Below are 15,271 nucleotides of genomic sequence, written 5' to 3'. Positions count from 1 at the left end.
ATAGTTCTCTTTCATGTGGTGATGAAACAAAGCAATCCTTTTCTAATTATTAGGTTGAATGAAGCAGTGTCTTCTTGGCATGTTTAATTCTGAATCATATTCATCACATATATAAATAGCCAGCAACTGTATATAGTAGAGAGGGCAGAGAGGAAGGTCAGGGAACTAGCTTGATGTCAAGAAAGCATTTCCTGTGGAGTCACCAAATCTGTCCTGGATACAGACTCTTACGTTGGCATACAGGGAGCCTGAGGGCAGCTGTGCCCTCATGCACCAGACATGTCAGGTAAGCGTCTCCAACCTTGCTGGCATCTCGAAGCTTCTCTTCCCCAGAAATCACATGAGCATAATTTACTTACTAGGGCTTTGCAATGATGAGTAAAAGATTTTTCCTCTCTGCCTCATGTTATGGGTAGTGCCACCACTGTGAAGACACAACTTTAGCGCCAAATCCTCAGCAGCTACTCCACTGGGTCAGGGAGACTTACCACAATATGAACTTTCTCCACTGAAATCCAAGTGGACAGATCCTGGAGGGAACTGCTGGCTCTACTACTACTGAAATCCAAGATGTCAAGCTCTAAGTGGCAGCAAATAATACTGTGGACAGAATGCTAGAGTTACGACAGAGTCTAGCGTTGTGTCCAGTCACTAAACTCACACACTTTCTATCTAGTTTGTGTTTATAAACCACTCTGCATAAACACAAACTTAGCTCAAGACTCATTGCACAGCTTAGGCCATCAAGAAAATTATGCCTGAACCTCCTGAGACTTCTTATAACCTAGACGTTGCCTTAGTTTTGCTACATACTGTTTTGCTAAGGTAGCTCTTAGCAGACTTCACAGAATCCTCGAGGTTGGAAAAGACTTTTAAGATCATCCAGTCGAACTGTCAACCCAGCGCTGCCATTGCAACCAGTAAACCCATCACCGGGCACGAGATCCAGACGCCTCTTAAGCATCTCCACGAGCGACGACTCCACCACGACTCCCTCCCTGGGCATCGCAAGAGGCTGGAGGAACTTCGCAGGAACAAACTTCTTTTCCACGCTGGCTCATTCGGGCCGGCAGGCGTTGGGCAGGCGAGCGAGCGGCGCGGCCGCGGCAGCGCCCGGGGCGGCAGGGAGGCAGCCGGGCACGGCGGGGCAGGGCCCTGCCGGGGGAATGCGGCCCGGCCGGCCCAGGCGCTGCCCCGGGCGGGTGATTTAGCCCGGCTCTCCATCCAGCGCCGGGGCACCCCGCGGCTCCTCACCCCGCGCGCCGGCCGGGAGGGCACGCGCGGTTTAGGAACCGAAACGAGAGCAGGCAGTTTTGTCGCTGTCGATTGTGAGTTTGAAACAGCGCACTTTGCCCGGCTGGAGCAAGGTCACTGCCATCCGCCGAGACCCGCGCCCCCGGTCCCGCCGGCAGCCTTCAGGATGAGCGGCCGCCCCGCCGGCTGGATCCTCCTCCATCCCGTGCGGTATTTTTAGCGCTGGCCCAGTTCCCCCGCTCGGCTACCTGCGCCTCTCTCCCCGCCCGGCCCGGCCCCCCACGCCGACAAACGCATCGCCCAGGGCCGGCCGGGCCAGCGCCAGGTGAGGGGGCCGGCTGCGGGGCAGGTGCGCCGGACGGCGCGGGGCGGGCGCGGGGCGCTGCAGGGCCGGCCCGGGGCGGGACGGCCGCGCGCGCCGAGCCCGCGGCGCTGGCCGGCAGCGGGCGGGCTGGGGCGGGCGCGGCGCCGCCGGGGCCGCCGCGGGGGCGGAGGGGGGGCGGTGCCGGCGGCGAGAGCGGCCGCGCCGCAGTTCTCTGCAGCGGCGCCGATCTACAAGTGAGGGGTAGTGTTTGCGTACTGCTGTGGGTGCTGACTTGCTGTCTTTTACAGAAGTGTGAGTGCTCCCCTTTCTTCCCCTCCTTTTCTTTCTCTCCTCGCTCTCTCAGCGAGGGCTTCGTAGGGTGGCCGGATAACGGGGCACGGGAGCGGAGCGCGGCTGGGGCTGCCCGGGCGCCGAGGTGACTCCGCCGCTCCGTCCTGCCCCGCTTACTTTCCTCCCGTTCTCTGTGGCGATGCCGCCCGCGCGTTTCCGCGGGCCGGGGAGGTGAGGCGGAGCCGCGGCCTCGGGGCGCAGCGCAGGTGCGGCTGCAGCGGGGCCCGCCCCGGGGCTTTCCCTGCGCTGGGGGGTCGCAGCTTCGGCGGGCCCGAGTCGTGTGTTTGGAGTTTTCGATATTGAGAGATACGGAAATTGTATATGGCTGTCGCAGCTTTTTTTTTTTTTTTTCCCCCTTTTTTTTTCTATCTAGGTGAACACTGACACCGTGTTTGATATATGTGAAATGTGCTACAGCTTGCTCTTGTGCACCCGGAGTGCTTTGGTCCTGCACTACAAGCATGAACACTCCTGAGCTTTTTAAAGGAGTATTTTTAATGCTCACTCCTCTGCTTGCTGCTATTTATACCATGCAAGGTTGGCAAGGAGAGGAGAGCCAGAGTTTGAAAAGGACATTGAGCTTTAACTTGATACCATTGTTCCAAGGTGAGAGAGTGCAGTTATTTAAAATAAAGCAAAGAAATGCCCAGAAAACAACCTCATGAAAACATTCTACCTCTCTGTTTTTGTGCTGCATGATCCAAGGAAAGAACTGAGTATCCCCTTCTGCTTAGGTTATGTAGGTGATGGTCTGCTATGGGGTCTAAGCCTGTACTTAGGTTTTATGGTTTGTTTGCTTTATGTTTGTGATATGATGGACAGTTTAGCTGGTTAAACCCCACACGGAGGGATTATCTGGAAGATGAAGTCTCACACTGGCAGATGCATGACTTTCATTTAGGTGAAAGAAATCACTACTGGTCATTACTGGTCAATGCCTATGCATTGTAAGGCCTTAGAGTAGCTATAATGTAAAATATTGTTAACACTAAGTCTGACAAATTGGATGATACCTGTGCTGTTGAATATATATTAATGGGTAAAAAATTTCTTTCTTCTTTTGCTGATTTAATTTGGTACACAGTAGCAACTCTCAAAAGTCAGGAGAGCTACAAGCTTCTTGTATAGTGAAGCTTTAATTTTGGGAAAAGTTTTAACCTTCATTGCTTATATCACTAAAATTTTCAGAGTGGATGGTAATAATTAATATGATGGTTCTCCCTCTCTGGATTGCTAAATAAGATTGGTATTAAAAATTGTTGATTCCTCGTGACATGCATCGTGCTCTGGTGGAACTGCAGAGCAGCATTGTAGCGGCTGGCTCGCGTGACTGCACACCAGCCACTGGGGTTAATTTAGTTCTCCTAGTGCTAATTATCGTGGGTTAGCAATAGATTGCATTTGAGCACCGTTTTTATGGAGTAATTGTACGTGTGGTAACAAGGCTGTGCTAAAAATTCATTTAGTCACTTCTAAAGTATTGTAAAGCTTTGACTTCTAACTGAGATCACTCTCTTCAGAGCTGTGGCTGAAACAGTGATCATAATCTGGTAAATCTGATGCTAAAACTTTACCTAATATGATTTTCCATCCAGAGTAAGCATGATTCTGTATGTAATGATTCCATAAGTTGAAAATATTTGAACAAATGTTAAATTTCTAGTAGCTAACCCCTTAATTGCGTTTCATGATATTTTTGAGCACTTGTGATTCAGTAAATCCATCTTTACTGCTGGATGCATAATTGTTCCTTATTCTCGCACATTTTACTTACAGCTGAAATCACTGTCTGGGAATTGACTAGCTGCAGAAGTGCAGTGTCAAGGCCTTGTAAAAGTCAAGATTTGACAGAGTAATGACACTCTAAATGCATTTGGAACTTCTGTTTCTAATTCTTGCATTTTGTGGTTTCAAACATTGTCTGCAACCACATATGTTAGAAGTGGGTTTCTTTTTTAAGCAGAGCCAAGAGTCTTGTACAAAAATGTCAACTCTAAGGAGGCTTTTTTTTCTTTTTTTTTTTTAATCTTTAGGGTTTACTATTGAGCTGAGATGTAACATGTCAGGTATCTAAATGGTGTCAACAATCTAGCAAAATAATTGCTAAGATTTGTAATAGGAATTGTGGAACGCAGATTAGCTAGCTGATAGTGTGGGACTTATTTTTCAATCTACAGAAATAAAAACACACTTGTGTTTTTATACATATATATGTGCTATGTACATGTATAAATGTATAAGTTTTGTATAAAAATGTGGCATATTACATAGTCATATGAGATGTGAAAATGTACCACTGCTGTATTTTGATTGCTTGATGATGAGAGATCAGATTATGTGGACAGAAGTGCCATGTGTGGGATTTATGATTCAGCAGAACCTGCTGAGGTGATTGTCTGCCCTAAGTCCCTGTTTCTGTTCTAGTCATTTTGTTCTATTCATGCAGTTTTGTGAAGTATACTGATTTACTGTTTAATTGGGAAAATCAATCATTTTTAGTTGCCTTTATCCCTTTAATTTAGAGGATTACCTGATGAGTTTGTGAAATGCTCATTCTATAGAGTAGTTTGGAGTTAAGGCTGGGAAAGTTAATGCTCTTTATTCTGCTTTACTTGATTGCAAGAATTAGTGCTTCTTCAGTGTTTGTGCTGTGGAACTGACTGTTGTACTGTGCTTGCTCTATGCAAACATTAAAGTGAGAATGATAACAGCCTACTTCTTTTTAAGGGAATGCTTGCACTGTGGAGATTTTTGTTTTTCTTGATTTACATACGAAGATGTTTTTAGACTTGGTAGTTGCTCTGATGGAGGCATGGGAAGAATTGTTTTCTGCTTTCCTATTTTCTCTGTTGTTGCAGAGATGATTCCACAGAGTATGCTATGCATACATATGCTTTATTATCTAACAAAAAAGTCAATGCTTGTTGATAATTTTGCATCCTCCAACTAAAAAAATAATATTAATTGTGAGAAGTTTTCTACATGGGCTTTTTCAGTGCCAAAAAGTTATGGTAGGAAGTTTCCTTTTCCCCCATCCCTAGCACCTATATTAACTTCAGTTTTATTTCATTCCTTGTCCTTCCTTTGAATGAATTGCATTAATCCTTTTAAGTTAACTCAAACTGCTTTAGTTACTACTCTGTTTAGTTTTTGCATCAGGAAAAACTGAAGCTGCTCTTAGTGAATGACTTTGATGTGATCTGTGAATTGCCTCCTTGTACCGACTCCTCAGTCTCTGTTGTTATTCCTCTGTGCTTGGTTCCCTTAATGACTGCCATTTTGTTTGGCTTTGCCATAGACTTTATTTGAGCCCTTCCAACTTGGCTAAGTTACCAATGTGCTCTCAGCAATCTTTAAACACAAACGTTTCACAATTATTTTTCTTTTGCTATCTTAGATAACTATTTTAAAAAAACAAAAACGAGCTCATTTTTGCATTTAATATAAATATGGATTTAAAGATTGCAATATGATAACTGTGGAGAGAAATGAAACTAGTGCTATCAAGGCACTGGGAGTTGGGATATTGTAACCTACACTAGTTGTAGTGCAGACCCCTGTGAGTGTGCATACAGAGGTTGTCTGTGTGCACAGAGTGACAGTGCTCATCAGCTGTGCATCCATCCCTGAGGTGGAGTAAAACAGCTGTAATGTGTGTGGGTGTAGCACTTCAATCTACTAATATCTTTTACTCTGTACCTTCTATACTGTGTCTAACAGGAAGTAGTAGGACAAGCTTTCTTCCTGAGTCAGTTTCCCTTCTGTGTTTGGTTCATTGATGTCAGTGAAGAAATGGACAAGCCTTCTTCAAGCAAAACCATAGTATTGAAGGAGGAATTGTCATTACTATAAAAAATATGGTTGTAGATACATTATATGGTTTTTTTTTCCTGATTTCCTGTCAATGCATGAGGTTAATATAATGTGTTCTGGGGCTTGTTAGTTTGATAACATTAGCTGACACCAGTGAGGTCTGGATGGAGTGATCTATGAAATGGTGCTCCTTTTTGCTTTCTGAGATCAGCTGTAAACCTATGCAACTAGCCAAAAAAGAAATTATTAACATCATGGGACTCCTGAAAGAGCATGATTGTACTCTTGGATGAGTGTGAGTAGTTGGTGCTGCAAGTGTTAGAGACTGTGTTTTGCATCTGTTCATCCCCTGTTGGAGTTGTAGCTGAGGTTGCTGCCTTTTCATGCCTCTAGTGTTGAATTGCAGCAGACTGAATAATCTGGACTGAGTAATTTAAAAAATAGGAGGATTTTGCTGTACCATCATTTCAAGAGGGTATGGGAACTAAAGATCTGTATGCCATTGGGCAGTCTGAGAGCATTGTAAAGACTATGGGCTGATGAATAAACTGCTGTTAAGCAAGGAAGACTATTACTTGTTCATTAGCTATGGTTTGTGTGCCCATTCTCACAATTAATGTGGATCTGCCTTTCTTATTTTACTTGTTGCATTCCCTGTGTGCTTCTAGTGAGTCAAATATGATTACTCTTACCTAAGGATGCTAAAGGTAAGATTGTTGGACTGTTTCAAGACCATGGTGTGAGACCATTTTTAAATTGGAGGTATAAATGGAAGATCCTGCTGTGCTGGCTTATGCACAGTGCACATCCTCTTAATGCATAGTCTACAAGAATCATCAGTTCTTGGGCAGAGTCTTCTGAGTTGCTTGCTCTTAATATATGATTGAAATGTTTTAGTGGCAGTGAAATATTTTTTTTTTTGCTATGATTATTAGAGGTATTTGAAATATCAGTGATGTGACTTTAAAATGGAAGTCAGGAGGTACTTTCATAATATTTTCCTCAGGTTTGTATTTGTTCTAATTTACAATATTACAGTTTGCCTGGGAAGTACCTTTTTCCAACCTCAAAACTGAAGTAGGACTACAGCCTGTGCTAGATCAGGTCAGACATGGCAGGGTACAGCTGACTCTTGCATATCTGTAGCTGGAGGTTCTGTAACCTGTTTTGGATAATCTAGCAAATAACTTCATTCAAAGAAATAAATAACTTGAACTAGGATGGTTGGTGAGCCATTTACAGGATTATAGGCAGGTGTTGTTATTGAAGTTAGTTGGCAATTGTACCTGGTTTTGGTACTGAACTCTTTCAGATGAAACACTGAGACCTTCAAGGAAATTGCTCTAAAGTGAGCTGTTAGTGTCCCTTGCCTCCGAAATGATTCTGATCAGGTGATTAATTCTGTCCCTGAGCAAGTCCATAGGTTTGTTGCAGCTCTTAGTTGAAGATTACAGTTCTGCAGTTTTCCGAATGCTGCCTCTTGCTGTAAGAAATTCTCATATGCTCCCCTGTGAACCTGTCGTTTCACCCAGTTGTATGAAGTTCTGATGTGTCAGATGTCCTTAGCATTACTTTTAGTTTGAGGGAGGAAAATCTCCCAAGTTACTGGGTGAAATTAGCATGAAATTTGACTATTTTTAGTGGTATCTATTTAGTATATATATATGTACTAAGTATATATATTTAGTGGAAATTTGACTATATATTAGTGGTAAATGGTGAATAATTGGAAGACTGCTTAGTGGGTAGAAGTAATAGCTTGATAAAAATTATTCTCTAGAAAAGTGGCATATATACAGTATGTAAAACTGGAAGTCTGTCTTTGCAAGCTTTATTTTGGATTTTTGGTAATCTGTGCTCTGCAGTGGTCAGTACAACTTCTACTCTATGGAGCAAAAGCAACAATACACAGCTGTTGTTACTTTTAAACTGGGTGTTCAGTTTTAGAGACTGATAAAGTTTTTTTTGATTGGAAATTGTCAAAATTGAATCTATTTTTCACTCTGAGTTGCTTTATGTTCTTCTCCTGCTTATTTTATTACTTTTGATGTCTTGAATTCTGTGTTATTTAACGTCACTTCTCTGTAGTGGCAGTATTTCATACAGGTACTTTTCCTATGTCCATCTTGGACTTTAAGTTGCTCAACTAAAAAGACAGCTCATGGCAAAGACATTCACCATGAACACTTGGAAATAACCTGGATAGGTGTTCATTTTGGGAGATACTGGTTGGTACAGAAAACAAATATGCAGTATGCATCCCAATATTAGGATTATTTATATCAATATTAATTCATTATTTAACTTACAAAGCAGCATAAAACTTTAATAGTGTCAGGATGCTGTCCTCTTAAATCTTTGTGATGTTCTTTTGGGGAAAAAAACCTGAAGAATAACTTGAAATTTAGTTTGAAAGACTTTTAACATTCCTCTCTGCTGCAGGCAGTGCTTTTTTGGACTGCCATGTCATCTGCAATGATGTAACTTGGAGATTAAACTCTTCTGGTATTCTGTTGATGGAGATTTTACCTGTTACAAAGCAGGAACTTCCCTAACATCTTCATTACTAGGCTTTTTTAAAATGTTTTTTAAATCTTCTGTGGATTTACATTTGTTTTGTTCATACTTAAATTGTGCTATTTGAGGTTAGCAAACTTAAATGTCACAGTTTTCAAAAAATACAGTCCCATCATTAAATCCCCAGAAACTGGATAACTAAATGTAATAAAAAGTGAACTGTTGCATCTTGATATACTGCCCACATTTGTCTGAAAGCTGATATTTGTTGGTGAAGGAGCTGACAACTTAAACACATTAAAGCTTAAATAAACTTGAAACCAGCTAGAGTAAAAGGATGCGTTGTTTGAAGAACTAATTCTTGCAGCAAGGTGTATGCAGTATTAGGGGTTGTCACTTTGTGGAATGTAAAAACTGACTTCTATTAGTGATCGTCTAAATTCCTGGGAGTATACATTATGCTCAACATTTTGTACTGAAGGAGTAGCTTGTTTAGCTCTTCTCTGAAATTAGCACTAAAACTGTCTTTTCATACTGCTTTCCAGCACATCTTCAGACATCTAAGCTGAGTCATTAGAAAATTTTCTGTGGAGATTGGACAACTTGAGAAAGTCGCTTGAGAAAGCCTCCTCTGTTTTCTTTGATGTTGTGTACAGGTTCTCCATGTAAGGCTCAGTGCAGTTTACTACAGGCGATCCTGTCCTGCGTTTTTGTTGTTTTGGTTTGAGTTTTTTGCTGTAAAAGTGTTGGTTGAAACTAGACGGTGCTTTTTTCATCATTGCATGTGGACTTCGTGATTCCTTCTAAGAGGATTGACATCTTTTAGTTTTGCAAATGTGCCGGTGTTCAAACTGTTATTGAATTATTGTATGGCTCTTTCTGACTCCCCACTTCTTTCTGGTTATTCCTTTGAGAAGGAAAAAAAAAAAAAGAAGAAAAGGAATGCTTGTGTTGAAATGTTCCTTTCCACCTTTTGGACATTAATCTTTCAGTTCTGCTGTGTACGTGATTATTTCTGACTCTTGGCTGAAGCTTTTAATGGTCATGTGGCTTCTTTGTTGATGCTGCATAAGCATGTGAAGCACTGATGCTGCCTCCACTATGTCCATGTTGAGTTGCAGGACAGCTCACCTTGGTGCTGCTGGTTGATGGCTTTGTGATGCAGACCATTTCTGGATGTACTGGTCTAGCAGTTCTTGGCAGTGTAAGCAGGCTCTGTCTGTTGCAGTGCACTCTTATCTGATGTGTGCACTGGTTATTGCTTTTCTCCCATCAGTCGTTGAGGATCTTAAAAGCCATTACTCTATGGCTGCTATCTAATCTTGGAAAGCCTATTGATTGCTGTTCCACTGTTGCAATCTTACCTAATTGCATGGCTTGTCTGCCAGTTTCACCTCTGCAAGATGCCTTCCATGTTGACTTGACTATTTGATTACATTGTAGTTATCTAGAAGGTATCTACAAAAATGTGCAGAAATTTGGTGTTTGTGTTACTGCTATCTGAACAACTCCGTGTTTCAGGTGCGTTCTCTACCGGATACTTTTAAGTGGGCAGCCTGTATAGTGCTGTATCATCTCAGTAATACTTAGGTGTAAGTTTGCAGGAGCTGAAGTCTACTGCAGATTTCCACCAAAGAGAATGTTATTTTGTATGCTTTATTTGCTCCTCATTTAGTGTTGCGCCAAACTTACAGAACTTTATTATTACTCCTTTATGTTTCAAGAAGTGTGGAAGGAACATGAACTGATTTGTTGTCTGTGAAATTTCATCCTTTTCAGGTCTCTGTAAGCAGCAGCTGCCATCAACAGCCTGAAGGTGCTGAAATAATCTGTTGGTATGATTTGTAGTTCATATGTATTATAACATGTGACTTGATTTATTTAATTTGTTGTCAGAATTGTCTGAGAATTATTTTTATATCACATAGTAGATTACTTACTTACTGTGTACTTTTTTGATGCTTTCTTTGATTTTGTAAGAGTAATTTTATTTGTTGCTGAGTTTCAGGTGATGAAATTTTTGTATCTGCAGCTGGATTGCTGAAGTTGTTTGCAAGCTTTCCCTAAATGAAAGGAATTCCTTGGATATTTTGCTCTGTTTGCATCCTTACTTGTGTCTCAGTATAGAAGCATCTTAAAACTATGGATGTTCCTTGTAGTGCATCTGTGTTTCCTCTGCTTTGTTTCATTGTCATAAATAATTCATAGGACCTGTTGAGGAATTGTTATAGTTTAATATTATGAAACTGAACTGTCTGGGTGTTGTCTTCCAACACATTATTACATCAAGCCAGAGCCTTGATGCTAGGAGATAATAAAGGCTGGTTCTGTAATCAGCATAGGTTGGTGGCCTTGGGCAGTTGGATGCCTTTAGGTGTTTGCACTGTCAGTATCTGCCTGGAAGGACAGCAGAGGCTTGCCAAGCAGCTGGGAAGGTCACCTACTTTAGTGTGCTTGAATCTGTAGTAACAGAATTAATGTTTTTGCTCAATATTCTCGTGTAATGAATAGCTTCTGATTTGGAGTTGTGCAGACTACTGCTTCACCTAAGGATTCTTTGTGCATTGTAGATGCTTGATATTCTAATAGCAGGTAATACAAACCTTGTGAGTTTGGCAGTTTTCTCAGGAGATTGGACATACTTTTGGACAACCACTTCATTATGTATACTGCTTGTGGTAAAAGCTTGCTTCTGCTTTATTGGACAAACACACAGATCAAGACATCTGAGCAGTTTCTGTATGTAGTTAGGACACATCTTTACCTTTCTTTCCTTGTCCTGAGCTTGTCTGGGGTTTTGTGCCATACATTTTGTGTAATGAAGTGTCCCACTGCTCAGCAAGTGGGCTCTGAAGTCAAATACCATAACGCATCTGCATTGTAGGTTTCGTAATACTTGTATTTGGTATAACTAGTATTTATTCATGCTTCTCTGCTTTAATCAAGCTATATCTCAAAGCTGAAGAAATTAGTAAGCCTGGCTCCAAATTTCAGCCAGCTTGAGCTAGTAGTTCATTTAATACCTTAATTGCAAGGTGATAATTGAATAGGAGTTATCTTCAGTTTCCTACGTGCAGAGGCTGTATCATTAGACCTTCTGAAGTCTTGCTAAAAGTTGCCTCTTACTGAAAGATACATTGCAGCTTTTGCTATTACTTCAACAAGAAAAGTATTGAGTATGCTTTTTGTTGTTGTTGTATTGGACTAGTAGCTTCCTGCTTGCCCAGATGACTGTTGGCCAGGTGCTTCAAGCATGATGGGGTGGTGCATGTCATGTTAGTTGGGGTCTCTGAATGTTTTTCAGTGTTCAGCTTTTTCCACCTGTTCCAGCCTAGTGGCAATTAGGACTGTAATTCTTCCCCTTGGTGCCCAGCTATCTTTATTGCAGTAAGCTGAACTGCTGCCCTGACACAGGTCACAGCGCTGTTGTGCTGGTGTTTAAGCCTTACTCTACAACAACATGTAGTCACAAACACACTTTTGTAAAAAATGCACTTTTTCGACAAAATGAGCACTGTGGAGCCTTGAAAGGAACAACTGTAATGTACTCAAAACTGAAAAGAGTGAAGGTAAGAAACTGCAGTGGTTAGAGCAGCTCTCCCAGCAGAACATTTGACACCTCAGTGGTGTAGCTTGGCATGTGGGCATGCCTCCAGCCTTTACTCTCCTAGGGGTTACCCTGTTGGTAAGGTGTCACCTAAATATAGTAAGTCTGTGTGGTGGGGACGTTTTTTTCTCTTGCAGTGGGCTATTTTCAGTGTAAAATAAGCAGGAGAGTTTTGTGTTCTACAAGGTCACTCCTTTACAGGTTTTCAGATGTTTCTAGTTGTTTAGTTTTCTTATTGAAGGCCATGTAGAAACTGTGTGGCAAACCTTAAGATCAATATTTCTGTCTCTCTGTAATGGGGTGCAGATCATTGATAAAATATGTCTGGTTCTGTAGAGGTCATTCCGTAGTATCTATGTAAGTTATATTTAGTTTATGTTTTTATCTGATTGGTGTCAGAATAAAGCTGCTGTTACAAACTGCTTACTTATTTATAAATACGGAGAAGCAAGCTCCCTGTAGAGGGGCAGCCTAGAATTTAGTTCTTAAAAAAAATTTGGGGGAAGAGGTTTCTAGGGAAAAAAAAATCAGTTGCTGTGTGTACTTGATAGCTGGTTGGTGGTATTTTGTTTTGCTAACCAGTGGCTTCATATAGAAGTATGTTTGTGGTTGTCAAATACGAATACAGTTAGATGCTGTAGAGAATTAAGCTTCTCAATCTCCAGGACTAACCATGGTCTGTAGGTAGCAGAAGGTGGCTTACAACACAGTTGCAAAGTGTGGGCTGTTTCCTTCCCTGAACTTCCTGCAATGATTGTCTGATCCCTGCCCCCCCCCCAAAAAAAACTCCCCCACCCCCAACCATTTGAAAATGCAGTATTCATGTCCATCCCATCTCTGTTTACTTATGAGTGAAAACTTGGATCTGTGTACAAATGGGTAGGTCCTTGAATCTCTTAACAGTTAATAGTCTTTCAGTGTATATGTTTTGTTTACTGTTTTTGTTGTAGAGAAGTCTTTGATGGCAAATTCATCTTACTTTGTGCCTCAAGGTAACATTGAATAACTGGATAACCATACAATATAAAACTATTAAGAGTAACTGTAGCAACCCTGTATTTTTTCATTCAGCAAAAGAGTAGCATTTTTAAACACAGAAGATGAGTCTGTAGTGTTGAAAAGGGAAAATGTCAAATAATGTGTGTCTGTTGGCTCTTGTGAAGAAGTCTGTCATAGAAGTGATTATGAGTGCTGTAATATCTTTTCCATGCTCTTCAGCTCTTCCAGAAATTGCTTGCAGAAAGAGGCAGAATGACCTTTGCACTCAATGATACTGCCTAGAGAAAAATTTAATCCCTCTGGACTAACGGCTGCCTTTCTACAAACCAGTGACTTTGAGGTTAATGTTTAAATATTTAAATGTATTTGGCATGTTGCCATTTAAGTGGAACAGAATGTGCTTAACCTGAAACTCAAACAGTTCCCTCAGTAGCCAAAAAAATAAATAAATTACTCAATAGTGCAGTGATCTAGTAAATTGAAAGATTATAGTTTAACCCTAATCCTTAACAGGGTTATCCCAAAGGAGGAATATCCGACTGATTTTTTTCTATTCAGTTGAGGGCAATTTTTACAGTTGTTATTAGAACTTTTTACAGAAGTCCTTAGGCTAAGTGGTAGCATTCATCTGTGGATCAAAGTCAAGTATAAACAAGTTCTAATGTAGGGTACCAATCTGCATGAAGTAATTTTAAACTTGTTGAAAACTGGGTAACTTGCTAAATTTGGATGATTTTATTTTTAGTTATTTTTCTTTGGGTTGGAACGTAGGGGTTAAACAAAGGTTTGATGTGTGTAAAGCTTAGTTTGGCAGTATTGATACTTACAACTTCAAGTTAAAGAAGAAAGGCAAGAGCAAGTGCACCTGGCATTCTTCACATCTCTAGGGCTCTCCACCTTAATCCAGAGGACTGGGTTACCAGTGCCTGGGAGAGATGGGAGCTTTGGCCTTGTGGCTGCATCTCTAATCCAGTCAGATTCTGACATCAAGTTTACTAAGAAGTTTGCTAAAAGCATCCCACTCAGGGGAGCGTTTCCTGCCTCTCGTGCCAAAATGATGCAAACCTAGGTTTTCTGCCAAGTATCGCAAGGATTTTCTCATTTTCTTCACATTCTGCACTGGTGACTGCATGCTGTCTGTAGTTGAGAGAACGAAGCAGTGTTCAAGGCATGCTAAGGTAAGCTGGGCAGGGGAGACCATTTTCTTTCCTCATCGTGCTTTCTTTTACAAATCTCATGTTCAAGTTAAACAAATATGTGAATTTTTAAACATGTATAGATGTAAAACCTCACACGTTAGAACTCTTAATGAAAATAATTATAAATCCCATCACTCCAAACCAATGGAAGAAGGATTTGAGGTTGCAACAACTTCCCAGACAAGCTAGTATTTTGCTAAACTCTGATTGTGTGGTATTTGTACTACAGCACAGAAGTGAAATTGTCTGGGCCAGTATTAGATATTTGCTTGAGTTCATATTTGCATCATAGAGAAAGGAATGATACTGCAAATGTCCTGCACAGAATTCATACATCACGTACTATGATGTGATTTATGTGAACCAAAGGGGTGGGGGGGTCCCCTCATAAATGGTTAAGAAATCTGCACAGTACCAATAAGCATCCTCCATGAGTGCTACAACTCTAGAACTGCTATGAACTGCTTACTCTTCTACATCATCTATGTCAGATGTCAGTAGTTGGAGGCAATTTTATCACAGTTTTATGTATTTGCTGATTTCCGTATAAATGAAAAAGAAATTTCTAGTTAAGTGGCTGTTTCATGGGCCATTTCAGGAAGGGAGGACAGGCAGGCTGCTTTTTAAGATAGACCAGCCTCTTTCTGCTGGTGGTTCAGAGGTAAAGAGAAGATGAAGACAAAGAAAAGTTTATTTTGACTGCTTTATAGAAGGTTATAAAAAGGGCAATCTGTGTTTCATTCAAGAAATAACACATTAAATAACTCAGCTAGAAAACTTGCAGTAGGAGCTTTTAATAGGAAATTTTCAAATCTTACTTCTGAAGAAAAAGGCTCTTTTTTACCCCTTACGTGTTAAATTAGATGAAAGAAAACTATGTTCAAACTATCAGCTTAACTCTCAGAAGATCACAGTGATCTGTGCCTGGTGCTGCCATGTGTAGTTAGCTTGCTCCTGCAGTACTCTTTAGCATCCTTAGTGTGGGAAAACTTTTCCTTAGAATCTAGTCAAAAGTGGTAGGCAAGAAATTAGAAAAACCTGTTCAGGAAATCATGCAGATTAAAGGTTTGATAAGTTTACAAAATATTAATGGATAGGTCAAAGAGAAGATAAATTTGGATCTGTTCTGAAGGGGAGAGGAGAAGGAGAGCAGATGGTTGGTGATCACTTTTTTTACAGGGAGATATTTGTGCTGTATTTAAATAAAGTGAAAGCATGTTAATCTCC

At 41.0% G+C, this 15,271-nt stretch overlaps 1 protein-coding gene across 7 annotated transcripts in view; it reads left to right on the top strand.

Annotated features, from left to right (window-relative positions):
* Positions 1-1,412: 1,412 nt before the first annotated feature.
* The window catches only part of MTUS1 (microtubule associated scaffold protein 1), a 120,871-nt gene continuing 107,012 nt past the window's right edge, over positions 1,413-15,271 (top strand). For 3 of the 7 annotated variants that reach the window (XM_077782851.1, XM_021536245.3, XM_021536660.3), the window contains exon 1: positions 1,739-1,870. The gene's annotated coding sequence lies outside the window, so the exon portion shown is untranslated. Of the gene's footprint in view, positions 1,580-1,738; positions 1,871-13,845; positions 14,024-15,271 lie in introns of those variants that run through there. The other 4 variants (XM_021536582.3, XM_021536329.3, XM_077782850.1 and 1 more) reach the window with 4 other exon arrangements.

This window comes from Lonchura striata, chromosome 4 (assembly GCF_046129695.1).
Source record: "Lonchura striata isolate bLonStr1 chromosome 4, bLonStr1.mat, whole genome shotgun sequence".
Classification (NCBI taxonomy): domain Eukaryota; kingdom Metazoa; phylum Chordata; class Aves; order Passeriformes; family Estrildidae; genus Lonchura; species Lonchura striata.
Note: the sequence above shows the minus strand (reverse complement) of the source record. Positions and strands in the feature narration are given on the sequence as shown.